This window comes from Patagioenas fasciata, chromosome 13 (assembly GCF_037038585.1).
Source record: "Patagioenas fasciata isolate bPatFas1 chromosome 13, bPatFas1.hap1, whole genome shotgun sequence".
Classification (NCBI taxonomy): domain Eukaryota; kingdom Metazoa; phylum Chordata; class Aves; order Columbiformes; family Columbidae; genus Patagioenas; species Patagioenas fasciata.
The window spans coordinates 13,418,063-13,434,469 of NC_092532.1; the positions used below are offsets into that span (position 1 = coordinate 13,418,063).

The 16,407-nt window shown below is 41.4% G+C and overlaps 1 long non-coding RNA gene across 1 annotated transcript; it reads left to right on the plus strand.

The window, feature by feature from the left end:
* The first annotated feature begins 18 nt into the window (after nt 1-18).
* LOC139829029 (uncharacterized) lies at nt 19-12,730 on the plus strand. Its single transcript, XR_011741207.1, has 2 exons — nt 19-1,073; nt 10,049-12,730. It is a non-coding gene; the product is annotated as an uncharacterized lncRNA (long non-coding RNA).
* Nucleotides 12,731-16,407: the final 3,677 nt, after the last annotated feature.

Here is a 16,407-nt window from a genome sequence, read left to right on the forward strand (position 1 = left end):
CACCTCACCCCGCCCGCCGCCACCCTCCCCACCCCCGGGGGGAACGGGGACCGGGACGGGTCCCCCTGCGCCCTTCGGCAGGGAAAGTCCCGGGGCCGCTCGGAGGGCGGCCTCCTCTTCTTCTTCCCCCTACCCTCCCCGAGCCGGGAGCGCTTCAAACTCTTTCCGCGGCCAAAATAAATAAATAAAAAAATTAAAATTTTTTTTAAAGCGGGAGGGAAGGAGCGCCCGCGCGGCGGGGAGGGCCGCGCCGCCCGCCCAAGGTCACCGCGGGGAGAGGCGGGCGCGGGGCCGGTCCCCGCCGGCGGCCTCGGGCGGCCCTGCCGGCCACCTTCCCGCCCCCTCGGCGCCGCATGGCCGCCCCACCCAGCCCATGGCCATCGCCGAGGAAATGGAGGTGGCGGGATCCCTCCTGTGAGCCCCCCGAGGAAGGGCAGTCTGGGGAGTATGGCGGGTTTTGGGGGCACCTCTCTCTGCCACTGGCACCCACCCGCCACCCGGCATGGAGAGGCCTCTCCTGCTCCCTTGCAGCCATTTTGCAAATTGGCAAGCCCTCTCCAGGAAATGGAAGCCACTGACCTCCTGCCACCTGGTCTTCACGTGGAGGCACCAGCCAGCATTTTGAGGCCTCTGTAGGATGCGGGGTGGCAGAGCTGGCTGGTCCTTTCCTCTGAGGAAAAGGCCCGTGGCCACTGGTGTCCTCACACAGCCACTTACTGAGGGAGGGATCCCAGTGAAGATGGCGGCAAGCAAGCCGGGCAGCATCTTCACCTCTTGCCTGCCTTTATCTGCCATTACAGCCGAAAGCCTCCTGCTCACAGATCTGCAGGTTGAAGAGGTTTTCTCACACCAGCTTGTCCGTGAGTGAAGGTGAACTAGCTCATTGTGAGAGGAAGCCCCACTTTCCACCAGCCATGATGGAATTTTGAGGAGATGGGAGCTGTTGTGCGATGAAGGGCCCTTAGCGTGAAGCCATGGATGCCGTGAAGGAAAGGTCTGGGCTTCTGTGGAGACTGCTTGAGTATCGAGTCATGTTCCAGCAGCTTCACACTCTGAAGGATTTGATTCTCCAGGTAAAGTGTTGAGCGTCCTCTTGATATTATTACGCTTGATACGAAAGAGCACCGTTAGGGTTTGCTCTGAGCTGTTCTTCACACCTTGGCTTCGGAGCCAGCTGCTGTAGTTGGTACCGGCTTTTAGACCCCATGTTCTCGTAGCCGACATCTGGTAGTCTTTCCCCAGGAGTCTGGGTGCAATGTGAGCGGTGTGCACTCTGGCTTTGTTGTGGTCATGGCTTTTGTTTGTTTTCATTGTCTTGGCATTTATCATCTATTTCAGTCCTTGGAGTAACCCTGCACTCTAATGTGGGACATGGCACTGCCCGGACTGTTATCTGAGGGGCAGATTGGAGCTGGTTATTGAGTGTAATACAGTAAGTCTCGGCACGGTTAATAAATGTCACTCGTATTGAGCACTGCATTATTTTTGAAATTTCATGTATGACCAAAAATCCCAGCATGGTCCAAGTGAGGTGAAGCCAAAGACTCTTCCAACTGAGAAGATTCCTGTTTGAAATATTGATATTGAGTATTTTGTCACCTTTTATCATGAAAGTAGGAAATAATGCATGCACATCCAGCTCTGCATTGACCCCATCTCCTGAACTGTGAATATTACCTCTGGTGATTATGAACTTGCCAGCTAACCAGTTTAGTATTGATTTACAGTTCAATAAAAACTGTCTTATGGTAGTTTGGAGCTCAAAGATGTTTATGGTTTGTGTGGTCTGCTGTGTGGTGTGATAATGTTAAATTCCTACGGACAAACCACTCTGCTTACATAAAAAGTAACTTTTTTTAGCTTAACTGAAGTAACTAGAGCGTTGTTCTCAGCTTTCCAATTTGCCAACCATGTTTGGATTGTTGGGATTTGATATTTGAAGGGTAAAATGTTGAAAGGATTAAGAAATACTGTCAACTACCCCTGCCTTTAGCAATCTTAGTAATTAGTGCACTGAAAATGTCTTAGTTCCCAAGAAATGCATTGCTTAATAATCAAACCCCATGGTTTCTTCTTGATAAATCGATTATTTTATTGTAAAGTGACAGTTATTGTTTACAGTAGCAAATCAACTCTTTGGGGTCCTCATTGAGCAGAATATTCCATCGATAAATAGATACTTGAATACATTTATTTTCAAAGTGTTTTATTACACCTACTACTTTGCTGCTTTCCACAGCAGTAAACAAAATGGCAGTCAAGTGCAGTGAGTCGTTTTTCAGATGCAATCTAAAATATTCCTTCTCTGAAAGGGTTGGTTTTCTTCATAATATCAACTCTCTCCAAAGCTGTCCTGAATGAATGAAAAAAATGTCCCTTCCCAAGCTGTAGAAGAATATTTGTCTTTTGAGACAGGTCTAATAATCAGACTGTTCTTTGTGGTCTTCGCTGTTATTCTGCTCTCAGCTTGAATTACAACAACCCACTGTGCACCATGTTGGAAGAAATCTCCACGATCTGGTCTATATTTTAGAAAATTTCATTTACATCGTACAGTGTTTAGATCCCATTAACACTGCCAATATTGTTGCTGTAAGACTTAGAACCCAAACAAGCATTACCTTGGAAGTTCAGAAAGGATGAATGCTTCAGTGAATACTTTGAAGAGGGGAAACATCTTTTTCCTGATTACTCATTCCTTGCTGTAGAGTCCACAGTCCCCTGGGACGTGGTGTGTGTGAGTCAATAGTGAGGAGCAGCAAGAGGACCTTTGCGATTGTCAAACCCAGGAAAAGTTGATTGTGGTTTCAGGGTATTTCCCTCTCATTTAGCAGAAAACAAGGTTTTAAATGTAAAAAAATCCAAGTGACCTTCATTTGCCCAGCAGGTCTCTATTGTAAGTAGTCATGCGGTATACCTCTGAACCTTTTGGAAAACATAGAAATATTTAAACTTATTGCAATCTTTGAAAAGTTTCTGGTAACAGATTTTCTGGAAATACTTCTTTTCCGCTTCTAATTGCCTTTAAATGGAAATATCTTTATTCTGAAAGGAAATTGCTGCAAAATCCAGATTTTTGTGCAAATTACAAACTCTAAACTGAATGTTTTTGCTAAATACGTGATTATTCGTTACTCTTATTGTTTCACTGCCTTCTCCTGTTTCCCATCCCAGGAGAGCAATGCAAGGACGGGAGGCATTCCAAGTGCGATACGTCACATCTGACTTCTTTGGGTTTGGTGGATGCTCTGCTTCCCACCACATTAATTACAGGAATTATCTTTCAGACCGAATAAACTTAAAAAGGAAACTATTATAGTTCAGAAAGCTAAAATACTGTTGTCATAGCTGTGCCATTGATTAGTTATTGATTGTGTAGTCAGTCTGTCCAGTGCTATGCAAATACTGTGGATGCCATACAGTCAATAATACGGCTCCCCCAAAGAGTGCACAACAGTGTGTTTCGGCAGCAAGTGCTGTGGAAAGTCACCATAAAGGACCTTGTTATCTCTTGAAGAGGAAGCCGAATGATGGACGAGAATAATTTGGTGTATGGAGAAATTGAGGGAATTACTGCATGGAGTAGGAAAGTGTGAAAATGAAATCAGAAAAGGGTGGAAACAAGGCTTGAGTGAGAGGGAGAAGAGAAGGACAGGGACCAGAGGTGAATGCAAGGGGAAAGCTGTGCAAAGCCTTGGCTTGTGCAAAAATGGGAAGTGAAAGGGAATAATCTTTGCAGCAGCAACTGGAGAGGAAAGCAGGGAACAAAATAACAAGATGTCTGTCTCAAACCAAAGAAGGGAGGATGACCAGAATGTGGAAAAAGTCTGTGAGGGTGAAAATGAAAGAAAGCGTGTTAATGAGTTTATAAAGGCAGAGCTGGCAGGAAATGGTGAGTAGTGCAGCAGGAAGAGAGTCACTTGTCACGCCGCTGTGCTGGTGGGTGCCAGGCAGGGTCGTGGCTTTGGGCTGGGTGCTGTGCTGGCTGTGTACTCACCTGCCAGGGCCGAGAGAGAGCTGAAATATCCCAGGAAGCTCATCAGAAAAATTATCCAAGATATGAAGTCAAATAGGAAATACCAAACAAGATGAGGATGTCCTTAGCATACATATGGCATCTAAAAATTAGAGAACAGATAAATGTGAAAGGAAAATAGGAAGACTTTTTAAAAAATAATAGATTTACATTATTTTGTGAGAAGAAGTAGGCTTGGGAAAAACCCAGTATACTTTGCCCTGTGCCATGTTGTCTTTGAAAGCAAACAAGTAGTTGTGATTGTTTGATGCTAAATTAATATCTTCCTCCAAACCCTTCTTTGGATCTTATAACATGCAATTACTTACCATCAAGAGGAAGCATTTGAAATAGAATCTGAAATACCACAGTATAATAAAACAAACAATAATATATAGAAAACAAAATAATGTTTATTTGGTGGTGTACAGCATATGCCACAGAATGGAAATTTTCTAGGGTTGAAAGTATATTTTAATGGCAGCTGTCCTGAAGACCATCTTTTCTTCTTACAACTTTGATTCTCTTCTGTCTTATTAAGTATGGCAAATATAGTTTCACCTTATTTTGGGAAGGGGAGAAATAAAACTTTGGCCAAGGATACATGAATAAGTGGATGTCAACTAAGATAGATGGGAAAATACATTAATACTTCACATAGGAATCCATATGATGCCATTGTATATACTTGTCACTACCCATCTAGACTTAGAAAATAAGAAAGTCCTATTGTGTAACACACATTTACTTGTCAGTTGCTTGCAATGGGAAATATTTTGTATTAAGTATAATGTGTGCCACGATTCTGTGAGATGATTCACGTGATCCAGTGATTTTAACAGATTTTTGGCAAGTGTGAGGACCAACTCACTGTGGTCATTTAACAGACTGACATCACAGAGGTGGAGAAAAAGCCAACTTAAAAATGAGAGCTCGGGATGGTGTGTCACAGGAGAAAGAAATAACGGTAGAGTACACCATTGCGAGAAAAAAAGGGCAAGTGCAGAAATTACCTTGTTAAAGGAGACTTTCCAGTCTAAAGAGTGTTTCCCTGAAACAGTCCAAGCCGTGTTCCACAGCAGCAGCCACTGAAGAAAACCTGGTAGTGAGACCTCACATCAGCTAGAATTGTGAGTCAACAAATGGGTGTTTCCCACAGATTGTTATCAACCACACAACAGCCATTGTAGAAGATGCTTTACCAGGACACATGCTTGTTCTGGAACAAAAGGGGTTATGCAGGGCCTCATTCGAAAAACATGGAATGGGTGGAAGTATTCTTTTAACCTCTGTGAATTTAGGTGCCTTCCACACCTGTTCATCTCTCATTTTTCTGCTTCCTCTTGCTATGCCATTGTATTATTCACCATCTTATTTTATTAAACTAGACCCATTTCTGGCAAGGAGGATTGAAGCTAATCATTGTTGCATCTTTTCTTATATTGAAAATTAAGATAGCTTTATGTTTGTCTGAACATACTGATTCTTTTTCCAGGACCTCCCAATGACACCAAAAATAACATCCTTCCATATTGTGCTACCTCTTGTTTGCAAATGCTGTTTTTCCACCTGACATGTTGTCATAGATAATAGAAAGGTGCCAAAATATTCCTGTTGAAAGATTTGCTAACTTTCCAACTAAGGCGAAAAAGATGGGAAAGCGTAGATCATGTAGAAGTGAGTTTCATACGGGAACTCTTGTGTATGCAGAGCTTTCAAAATGGATAGCTCAACACTTGAATTTTCAACAGATTTAGGAAATCATGGTATACATGGAGAGCCCGAAGCCAGGAGGTGCCTCCAAGTCTCTTTTTCTGGGCTTACGAGCAAAACCACCATACATACAATTATTAGAAAAGCACAGAATAGTGGTGGTTGGAGAAGACATCTGTAGATCATCTAGTCCAACACTGCAGCTCAAAGCAGAGTTGTCTAGAGCACATTTACTCGTAACCATCTCCAGTTGGGTTTTGAGTGTCTCCAAAGATGGAGATTCCACAACCTCTCTGGGCAACCTGCCCCAGTGTTCAGCCACCCTTACAGTAAAAAGAAGCTTTTATTATGATTAAACAGACATTTAAATTAGATTTCATTAAGCTAAATTTAATCAGTTTATTTTTAATGTATTTTCAAAATACTTGTTTATCTTGAACATGATTATCTGAAACCTGAAATGTATCATGACTGGATGATTCTCAAGATCACAGCAAGGTGCACAGTAAGAGATGAAATCTATATCCCCGATCTCAGGCCCTTGCTCCAGCAGTTGACTGGATTATCTGTGGCATTGTTTCTGATTGTGTTCCTTAAGGAGAGACTCATTTTTGCAGTTACAGGATTCTTGGCAGATTGCACTCAAGAAAATGCCTATATATTGTGTTTGGGTATTGTAAGACAGCTCAAAATATTATTATGAGCTGGTAAAGGATTAGGTATTCTTTGCCTGGAAATTTAAAACAAAGAGCTTTTAGATCTTGACAAAATGTAGTCCAGGGCATTAATTTTGTCTGGTGGACAATCAGGTATTCTTTCTATGCCTAGTTAGCGAGAGTTACTAATGGCACACTTTTCTGAAGATGGATGTATTTACAGGGATTTTATTTAGGAGCATGGAAGCTAAATTTTGAAGAAGTATTTTTCTTTTTTAACGAAATTCAAAGATGTTTTCTGTTTTGAAATAATATATGTGATAGGGTGCCTTATTGTACAGTCTGCACTTAAAAATATGTAAATATACCATGCATGTTAATTATTTTTTATTATAGATGCTTTTAAATACAAGCTAGTGGAACTCTCCATTTACATAGAAGGGCTGTTGCTGCTTTGGTAATGTCTCTAAGAAGAGAATTATACCCACTGTAAATGAATATACAACAGGCTTTCCATTACAGTACATACTTAACTATGCAAATCCTCAGGACTACTTTTTAGGGTGAGGGCTATAAAGTAGGCCTTATGGGACCTGGTCTTTGCATTGCATTTATTTGCAGAAAAGGTACACTTCAAGAGTGATACTTGTGCAGTTTTTGTCAAAGAACTTGCAAAATATCTTGTTCTTAGATGTTATTGTATTTTTTTATAGTCTCATTTTTATTTTTAGACATTAAACATTCTCAACTTCAGAATCATCAAGAATTTAATTCTATTTAGTTTTTGCACGAGGTTGACTTTTAAAAAGTTTGAATCCATTTGCAATACTGATTTTCAAATAATGAACCATTTAACTTTTCTTTAGTGTCTCTAACAGAGTGTGTCAGTATAGATGGGATGGCAGCCAGCCCAGTTGTGGTAGGCATTGACTGGTCCACAGTCTCCATAATAGGGCTTTCTTAAACCAAAATGGGCTGACTTTGAGAGTTAAGAGACGTAAGTGAAAAAGCCTAGTTTTAATTTGAAAGACCAATTCATTTATCAGGCTGAATCAAGAGTAATTATTGAAAAATCAGGGAACATAAAACCTGAGTAGTGATGAGAATCAGGTCTGTACCTTTACACTGGAACCCAAATTTCCTGCACAGCCTGGTTGGAACAAAGCAGGATGGAGCATATTAAAAGCTGCAGCCTGAAATCTGGACTTTCAGTGAATTTAAAGCAATGACTTCAGTATAGCAACAGCAATTCACCTTTCCTGAAATTCTGACCTGGAGTCTTTAACTGGAGGTAAATCACATATTGGAAGGAACCAAAGGACTTGCTCGCAGCTCACCTCTTACCACTTAGTCTTGTTTGTATGTTGTTTTAGTTCTATAATAGTGCATTAATTTTCCTTCTTCATCTGTTCTTTTGGCACGTGTTACTTGTGGTTCAGAGTTTCCTGGAAGCAGAAGTTGTGTTTTTGTTTCAGCCTGGCATTCTGGTCACTTGTAACTCTCATTGACTTGTATTACTGTGTGTTCTCTCTGTTGTTAAACAATCAGACCAAACCAAATAATCCTATCTGTACTTACTGTATGGAAGTAAGAACTGAGTTTTGCTTATTTGTGAGCTCATGCTACATAATGTTTATAAATATATGATACAGATAATTTTTCCTACAAGACATAGTGCAGAATATTGGTACTGATATAATTGGATAACAGTCTTGGTTTGTTTTTTGTTATCTTGGGCAGCCTCACAGTTACACCTTTTTGTGCACAAACCAGTGCATTCTCATTCTAATTCTGGGTGTTGAAACATATAATTTTCTGTTCTAGTTTTAATAACACAATTTCAGAGCATGTGCCAACTAAGTATCTCTGTGAAAATGGCCACCCAATTCCTTATCACTGTTTTTGTTCATTTTTCCTCTCTAATGCAGAAATCTTTGTCATGTGGTCTCCACCCTGTTCATCCCCAAAACTGAATTTCATTTCTGTTCCAGCAGTGAGGGCAGATGTTTTAGTTGAGCAGCCGGCCTCTCTGAGGCTAGTGCAGATTTTAAACTGGCTTGTCTTCGAGACTGGGACCTCACACCCGATGTCACTATGCCACATAGGGATAATTCTCAACCCTTGTTGACACAGAGCAGTACAGTGTGTCTGCATGCTGAGGGATACAACATGATAGCACTTGGGCTGTCAGGATGGTTGGGGGACTGAGAACCTCGTGGAAGAAGGTGCTGAGGACAAAGGTTTGTTAAGTCCAGAGAAGAGAAACCTAAGGTGGATCTAATTGTGGTCCTAAGAGGTGGTAATAGGAAGGACGTGCCAGACTTTTCTGAGAGATTGCACAGCAAAAGGACGAAGGGCAATGGTCACAAGTTGCAAGAAGAGAAAATTTAACTGGACAGAAGGAAAGAAAAATCAGAATGAGAAAGGTTAAGTGCTGGAACAGATGCTCAGAGAGGCTATGGAATATCCCTCTTCTGAGATTTTCAAGACTCAACTGGACAAGGCCTTGGGCTGCCTTATCTAATGTTGAAATAGCCCTTCTTTGAGCAAGAGGTTGGGCTGGGTGACCTTCAGAGGTCCTTTTTGTGTTCAGCTATTCTGTGATTTTATGAAACCAGAGGGAAAAAGCCTGAAATTTTTCTGCTTGATCTGTAAGTGCCATTCTAAGGATTTTACTTCTTGAAATTGCAACTGTTAACATCATGTCAGTACATAGTTATACGAAATAAAAGTGTTCAAATTACCTTGTGTGGGTGGAGGTAATCTGTGCAGCCTTGAACTGCAAATAGTAATTAAAAAGGGTGGTGGAACATCTCCTATGCTGGAGCTCCTGCTCTCTGCATTGCTGTGTGCTCGCTCCTCACTGCGTCGTGTCCAAGTACGAGGGCAGCGTCAGCTGAAGGAACGCAGGAAGCAAATAAACTCATGAGACAATTATGAACTGCCTGTGGTTGTTGTGAGACTGATATACTACTCAAATGTGATTTTCAGTTAGCAAAACAGACCTGCATTTGGACATTTGTCATTTCTAAGAGGACACAGTCTGTTTTCTACATCTTTGTGTTCATTCGTGTGCCTTTATATTTAGGCTTCAGGGTATTTCAAAGTCTGACTCTTGAACTTTTCTGGAACGTTAGCGGTGCAAGTCTGTTACAGGGCAATGCAACCCAAGGACATGATTGTTTGATGGTTACTTGATGATTCTTGTATGTACCTGCCAACATTTGACATTCAGAAGGTGGTGGAGTTGGCTGATGTGCCTGGGCAGTCTCTCTGCCTTGGCGATCTTGATGCTGTTTGGTTGGCAGCAGCTGCCATCTGAACAAGAGTTTCCTGTAGGGTTCAATACTTGGTAAGCCTGTTACAAGGGGTGGTTTCCTTGGGTCCTCAAAGCAGCACAGCCAGTGCCTGAGCTGCGAACTGTCCTTACTGTCCCACTCAGCCTTCGCCAGCCTGTGTGCCACCTTCCCCATCACCTGCCCAAGGGCTGGCTTGTCAGATGCCAAGAGCCAGGACTAATTGCACCATCCCTATGGCAAATATGCTGCTTTGCTTCTGGCTTGAGGCCAGAGCTGTGCACAGCGTCCAGCAGCGGTTGCGAAAACATGGTTGTGTTTTTATGCACGTGTCATGTCCCTAAAACCACCTCCTCTCCTGTCTGCAGGTATCATCCACTTGCTGCCCCGGATGTAGATCCTGCGCTGAGCCGCCCAGGATGTGTCCCTGTGGCCAGCAGTGCATGTGGCTGTGGCACTGGCTTCTTGGAGGTCATGGTCAAGTTGGGCTTGAGTTAAACTCTGCTTAACTTGTGTGATCACTTCAGTGGCTCTGGTGTCACACGGTGGTGACAGCAGCAGAGACAGAACTGCCCTCGCCTCCTTCTGAGCAGCCAGTCGTGCTTGGTAGCTGCCTCCTCGCTGACTCGATCCACACAATCGATCGAAAGGCTGAAAAAGCAGTTAACGTGAAGGAAGGCTCGTAAAAAAAAGGAATCTGCTCCCAACTAGAAAAGGAAAATATGCTCGTGAAATACATGTGGAGTCTTGAATTTCAGGTCTAAATGAACTGTTACCCGTGTCACAAAACCAGCCACTTTTTCTGGCAGTCTCAAAAGACTAATACTAGTGGATATAAAACCAGAACTTCTCTGTCATCTGAAGTGGTGGTCTGCTTTGCCCCGAGGTTAAATGTATTGGCTGCCTACTCTTGGGAGACTGATGAATATGCCTCAGTCCTTGAGTTAGTTATCTGTCACCTTTCTGCAATAGTAAAATTCCTAACAGGGCAAGTCTTGTCCCTTCATTCACAGGATTATTAAGATAGAAGTAACTTAGTTCATGAGCTGGTTTTAGCAGAACACTGAGAACACACTGATTGTAACCGTATTGGAAGGCGGCACCCTTATTTCTGCTTGACAGTTAGAAATCTTATTTCTACAAAAATGTGGTGAGAAAAATTAATGTCAAATGTAGTAGATATCTTGAGTTATCTCTCTTCAGGAAGTCCAGATCAAAGAATATCCTTTTCCCTCAATAATATTTCTTGAGTGAAGGCAGGCATGGAGGAAATTTCGTATACACGCCAAGTTACAAAAAGAAACTGTATTTTTTGTTAGAGGACAGAGACTACAGATATCAGGAGCCACTGGATGCTCACTGGTGGAGCCCACAGCAAAATTTAGCAATAACGGCTGACACTTCTAACTCAGGAGGACCTCTGCATCTAGTAACTGATCAGCTCTGTTAACAACTGCTCCTTTGGCCTGTGGCTGGTCCGTCTTGAAAGCTACACAAGACCTGGTAGCCTTAAATGCCCTTGTTATGTACTCCCAGCTCTCTTCAGTAGAGATTACTCTTTTTCTGGTTTTTTTGTTAAGAGTAGTTCATTGCTGCAGATTTCAGAACTACCCAAGGAGGGAAGAAAAGCGGGTAGATGTTGAGGAGACATACCCACCCACTTCACCTAGGCTGGTGCAACAAGTCTCTTGCTAGGTAAAATGTATTGCTATTGTCCTACTGTGGTGTCTTCAGAATGTATTTTGTGAAGTTAGGCTGAGCCACTGCAGTGACACATGGTACTCGATAAAGCTAGATATAAAGGATTAATTTTCTAGTTTATGTGTCTTTCTTTGTGCATGTCCGTGATAGATGACATGACAAGAGAGTCCCAAGTGCACTCTGAATACTAAATGGTTCATGTATGCCTTTGATGAGGATTCGCCTTTCAGGTTGGTAAATGCCTGGATTCCCTTGGTCTCGCTGCCTTTCCCTAGCGCTTCTCAGCGATGGATGGGGATGAGAAATGGTGGATCAGCATTGGGGCTCCTGTCCCTGCTCCAGGGCATCAGGTGTGTTTGCTGTATGACGGGGAGATGTGGGGCCTTTCTGATCTATCATCCTGAAATTCCTTTACAGACAGAAATTCAGAGTAGAATATATATGGAAATTTATTGCATAGAATAAAAACAGAATGAAGAACCAAAGCCAAATCAAACTAAACACCACCACAAAACAAAATAAACAAAAAAACCCAACAAACCCTGAGAAACAAAAGGCAGAAGATATACAGAAATAAATTCCTTCTCTCAGATCAACATTAGTTTGTGCATCCAGTGCTTTCTGTTACTGACTTTCAGACATTCACTATTTTGCAGTTTACGGACTCTAATAAATACCATCATTAAGGAGCTTTTCCTAACACTCAAGCTAATGTTCCTTCTGTGGTTTTTTTTATCTAAATCAACATTTACTCATGAAGTATGAGTGTGTACTGTTTTTTTATTTCCCATCATTGATCCTATACTTTTCCCACTCCTTTTTCCAGAAGTACATTTATTGTATCCATCATGAAGTCCATAGGTGATATAATTACACCAGTCTTTGTGTAATATGTTGTTGTATAGACATATGTCTCATAACTTCTGTTGTGTAGACTGTCACTAAACTTCTAAAACCCACCTTCCCATTGGACTTGGCTAAAAACCTTTTGAGACCTTCTGGAAAATGCAGACTGATTTCTGTTGCTTTTTGTTGGACATTTAGAACCCGCTTGATGTTTTCTGTTTTTGTTCTTAGATCAAACACTTTACCCTCTTTCCCCGAAAATAAGACAGGGTCTTATATTAATTTTTTCTCCAAAGATGCTTACTTTTTGACATGTATAACTGCACAGACACTATTTAAATTGACTTTTAAAATTAACTGTAACTAGTGCTTATTTTTGGAGTAGGGCTTATATGTTGAGCATCCTCAAAAATCCTGAAAAATCTTGCTAAGGCGTATTTACAGGGAAACAGAAGAGTTATCAATTCCAAAACTACCTGAGAAATAAAAAATCTAAACTTGCACCAGCACTGTCTCCCTTCTGTTCATTGATGGTGATGAGTTCCAAAAACATGTGCATTGGCAGGACTTCTGCTTTGTCCTTTTCTTAGCTGAAATTATTGATGAATGCTTGATGGTTGGGCTAGGGAAGAGTAGTTAGTCATGGGTTAGTTATGTTGCCCCAGTTGGTTTCAGGAGTTCCCAGTGTGTCATGTACCTTTACTTTGCAGTGATACAGATCTGGCCCTTTAGGATGCCCATGGGCAATTAATTTTTGCTGTGCTCCTGAAGCTCATTAGGGGGCTCAAGGACATCTTTTAGGCTAAGGGACTAAAAAAGACTTGGCTTCTTCAGCACAGGAGTTAAAAACCTGAGAGACAATATGAATATATGAGTGAATAAATACCAGACATGGAAAAGAGCTATTTAAATGAAAGGGCAGTATTTGCTTATGAAAAAAAAAGGCTCTGAACTGGCCATGAATATATTCTGGCTGGAAATCAGAAGAAGGTGTCTTAATTATATGAAGTTCTGGAACAGCCTGCAGATGAGGTAGTGGGTTCAGTAAAAGCACAAGGATTCTATAACAAGGTGCCTACGACTGCATCGCATCTGGTGGCTCAGGAGATCCCTTCCTACGTTCCTCATTTTTCCTAAACAATTCAAGTAAAAGAAGAAAATGTCAATTTTAAGCAATTTGTAACTGGGCTCAGCCTGAGAACAATTCAATGGGATAAAGAAAAGGCACTTTTTTTTTTTTTTAGCTTAAGGGCATTCTGCGTTCTGCATTTCAAAGGCCTGTGGCAACCATGGTAGCTTCTCAAAATAGTTGTATGAATCTTTCACGATACAAGGTTTTAAATGTTGTCAATCTGGGACCTGCCAATAGCAATAACGTTTAATGCCTTCTTTAAGCTTTCTGATCTTCTCCCCTAACCTAGGGGAGGAGGAAAAACAAGCTCTGTTTTCATCATTTGTAGATGGAAGGACTGGTATAATTCTCCATTTAAGGGAGAATTATGGTGCTAATGTGAATTATCTGTGGCCCAAGACTGGGCTGTAGCCATTCAGTGTGCAGTACACAAAGCATTGTAGAGACATAACTGGACAAGAACTTGCAAGAAATGTTCTTCTTCATTAATCTGTTGGTAAAATGCTTCATATATTTTACAGGGAGATGTTGTTATGTTTACTAGGTCTGGACTGTTGGTTCAGTAACTATATTCTTCGTGCCCATTATACAAACTTCTTTTATTGATGCACAGCTTGTTACTGATTGGAAATACTGTAGAACTCTATGGTAAGGCTGCAAAAACTGGGAGACGATATTTATTAAACTATGCTCTTGTTTGCAAGCTTTTCTTTCAGTATTCGGAATTTTCTTGTGCACTGGGCTCACTAGAAACTCTTGCTTTGGCCTAGATTAATCCTTGCAAGCAGAATACAAATTACTTTATACTTGTAGATTAGAAGTCAGTTAATGAGGACAGTTGGTATTACCTCTTCAGTTTGGCTGAGTTTTTTACGAGCCAAAAGCCTCTCCAGGATTGCAGTTCTCACCTGCAATCTTAGCAGCAAAACCTCTCTGAGAAATAACTAATCAGTGCATTTTCTTCCTGGCCTAATTGCATTTCTCCTGAATCAGCTAAAGCCACTCTGGGACTTGAGCAGCTATTTCTGGGTCCCTGAGGGGCGGTGGGGATTGCAGGGAGTTTGCAGCATTGCTCTGCTACTGCTGGCAAATTTATCAGTGTCAATGGTTTCCAGACTCTTGGTCTGAACATTAAAACTTGTAGTTGCAAGTAGGACGTTTTTCATCAAAACTTTTTTTTTTTTTTTTTTTCCTGTAAACAAAATGGCTTTTCAATTAAATGGTACTTTTGGGGTGGAAGAACTTTTGTTGGTACATGTATTTCCTAAAATCTGAAAACACACAAATGTTCTCAATTCTGATAATCAAAAACGTGCTTTATACAGACCCCATTACAAAATTTAATAAAATATTTTTGTCTCTGATTAAAACTTTCCATGAAAGAAAAAATATGGCTTCCCAGCTGCCTGTGCTGTATAGTGTGTGGGTTTTCACAGGTGGAGTTTGTCTGGGAGAATTTTGAATCCCTTACAGCTGCAACAAGTAGGGCAAAACGTACTTGTAATATTTGCTGAGTGTCTATCCTTGCTCAGCGCTAGCCAACACTTACAAAGTCGCATTTCAAAAAAAGCAGTAGAAATGTAATGTTTCTGTTGTTCTGTAGTGTAGTACTGGCATTTCCTAGAGTGAAAAGGTTACCTTTTTTGTATGTTGTGTTTCTATGCGAAGAATATTCCAATTTTCAGTTAAAATGTGCTGGATGAACTCTGGTGTGTCTTTTAACATCCATTACTAAATATTCAAATTCTCCAAAGTGCAGAAGGATACTTTATGCTGCTAATGACTGACTGACCTTTATATTAACACCACTTTGAAGGCAGTTTAGTGGCTTACCTCTTTAGCAAAATTAATAAATTCAGGGGTTCCATTAATAAGTATTTTGATTCGTAGTTCTGCTTTAAAACATAATTATATGTTACTCGTAATGTTGCTTATACTCCACTGTATTCTGTCTCCACTCAAAAGCTGGCCTGCAGTGTGGTTCCATTTCCATTCTTTCTTTTATCCCTAAAACCACATCTTGAAGTCAGTGGGGCCACATCATTGCAACAGGAAAGTGTTTGGCACTGCGTTGTCTGAGAGGCTTGTCTCTCCACACATTGTTCTTGCTCTAACTGAAAAACATATGTCCTATTACTTCTGTGGTGGAAATATCGAGTGAGATGTAGAATGTCAAGGACAGTTGTGGACGGAGAGCGCGATGGCCGGGGAGAGCTCTGCAATGAGCGCTGGAACCTGCAGAGCAGCTCTGCCCATCGCTTGCTTCAGCTGTCCACATGGTGGTAAGATTCTGAGCCCAAATACGTGGTAGACATTGGTTCTTTCCTGATATCAAACTTAACACTTTCCTTTTTGAAATTGTGAGATTTATCTGTTTTAGAAGACTGTGTTTGAGAATGTGTTGAATACCTTTCCCTTTGTTTTTTCCTGTTAGCAAGTAAATCCCTCATTGAGCTTTCGGGCAGGCAAGGTGGTATTTATGCACTTAAATATTATTATTTTTATGTGAGTGGTACCGAAATAGAAAATTTTAATTCAGCTGCAGCTACTTAACCAAAACAATATCTCTCAGACCTTTTTTTCATACAACTAAACTGAAACAGTCATGAGTCAGCAGAGCATCCTGAGTGACTCAGCGCTTTATCTGATTAAGGATATTCTGGCATAACTGGTGCAATTAAAAAGAAAAGGCAGCAGAAATGGAAGTCTATAACTTGGTGATTAGCACACATATCCGCAGTGCAGGCAAAAAGTCACCCATAAGTTGTTGCATCCCTTGCATTCACAAAATACTGAGAGGAAACAGTGATTTGGATGTTTCCAGCTCCGGTCTCACCACACTCAATCGTTGGTCGCCATCTGCCATGTGGTATCTCGTGTGACACTTCCTGCAGCCCTCATTTCTGCCAAACAGCTCAGCCTGGTTCGTGCACACCATTTCTCACAGCCGAGTATCAGTCATGAATTTGTGAGCATCGTCATTCATTTGTCTGCACAAGACAGGAAGACTCGCACAACCCAATGGATTTCATGCCTGTCAGTTTAATC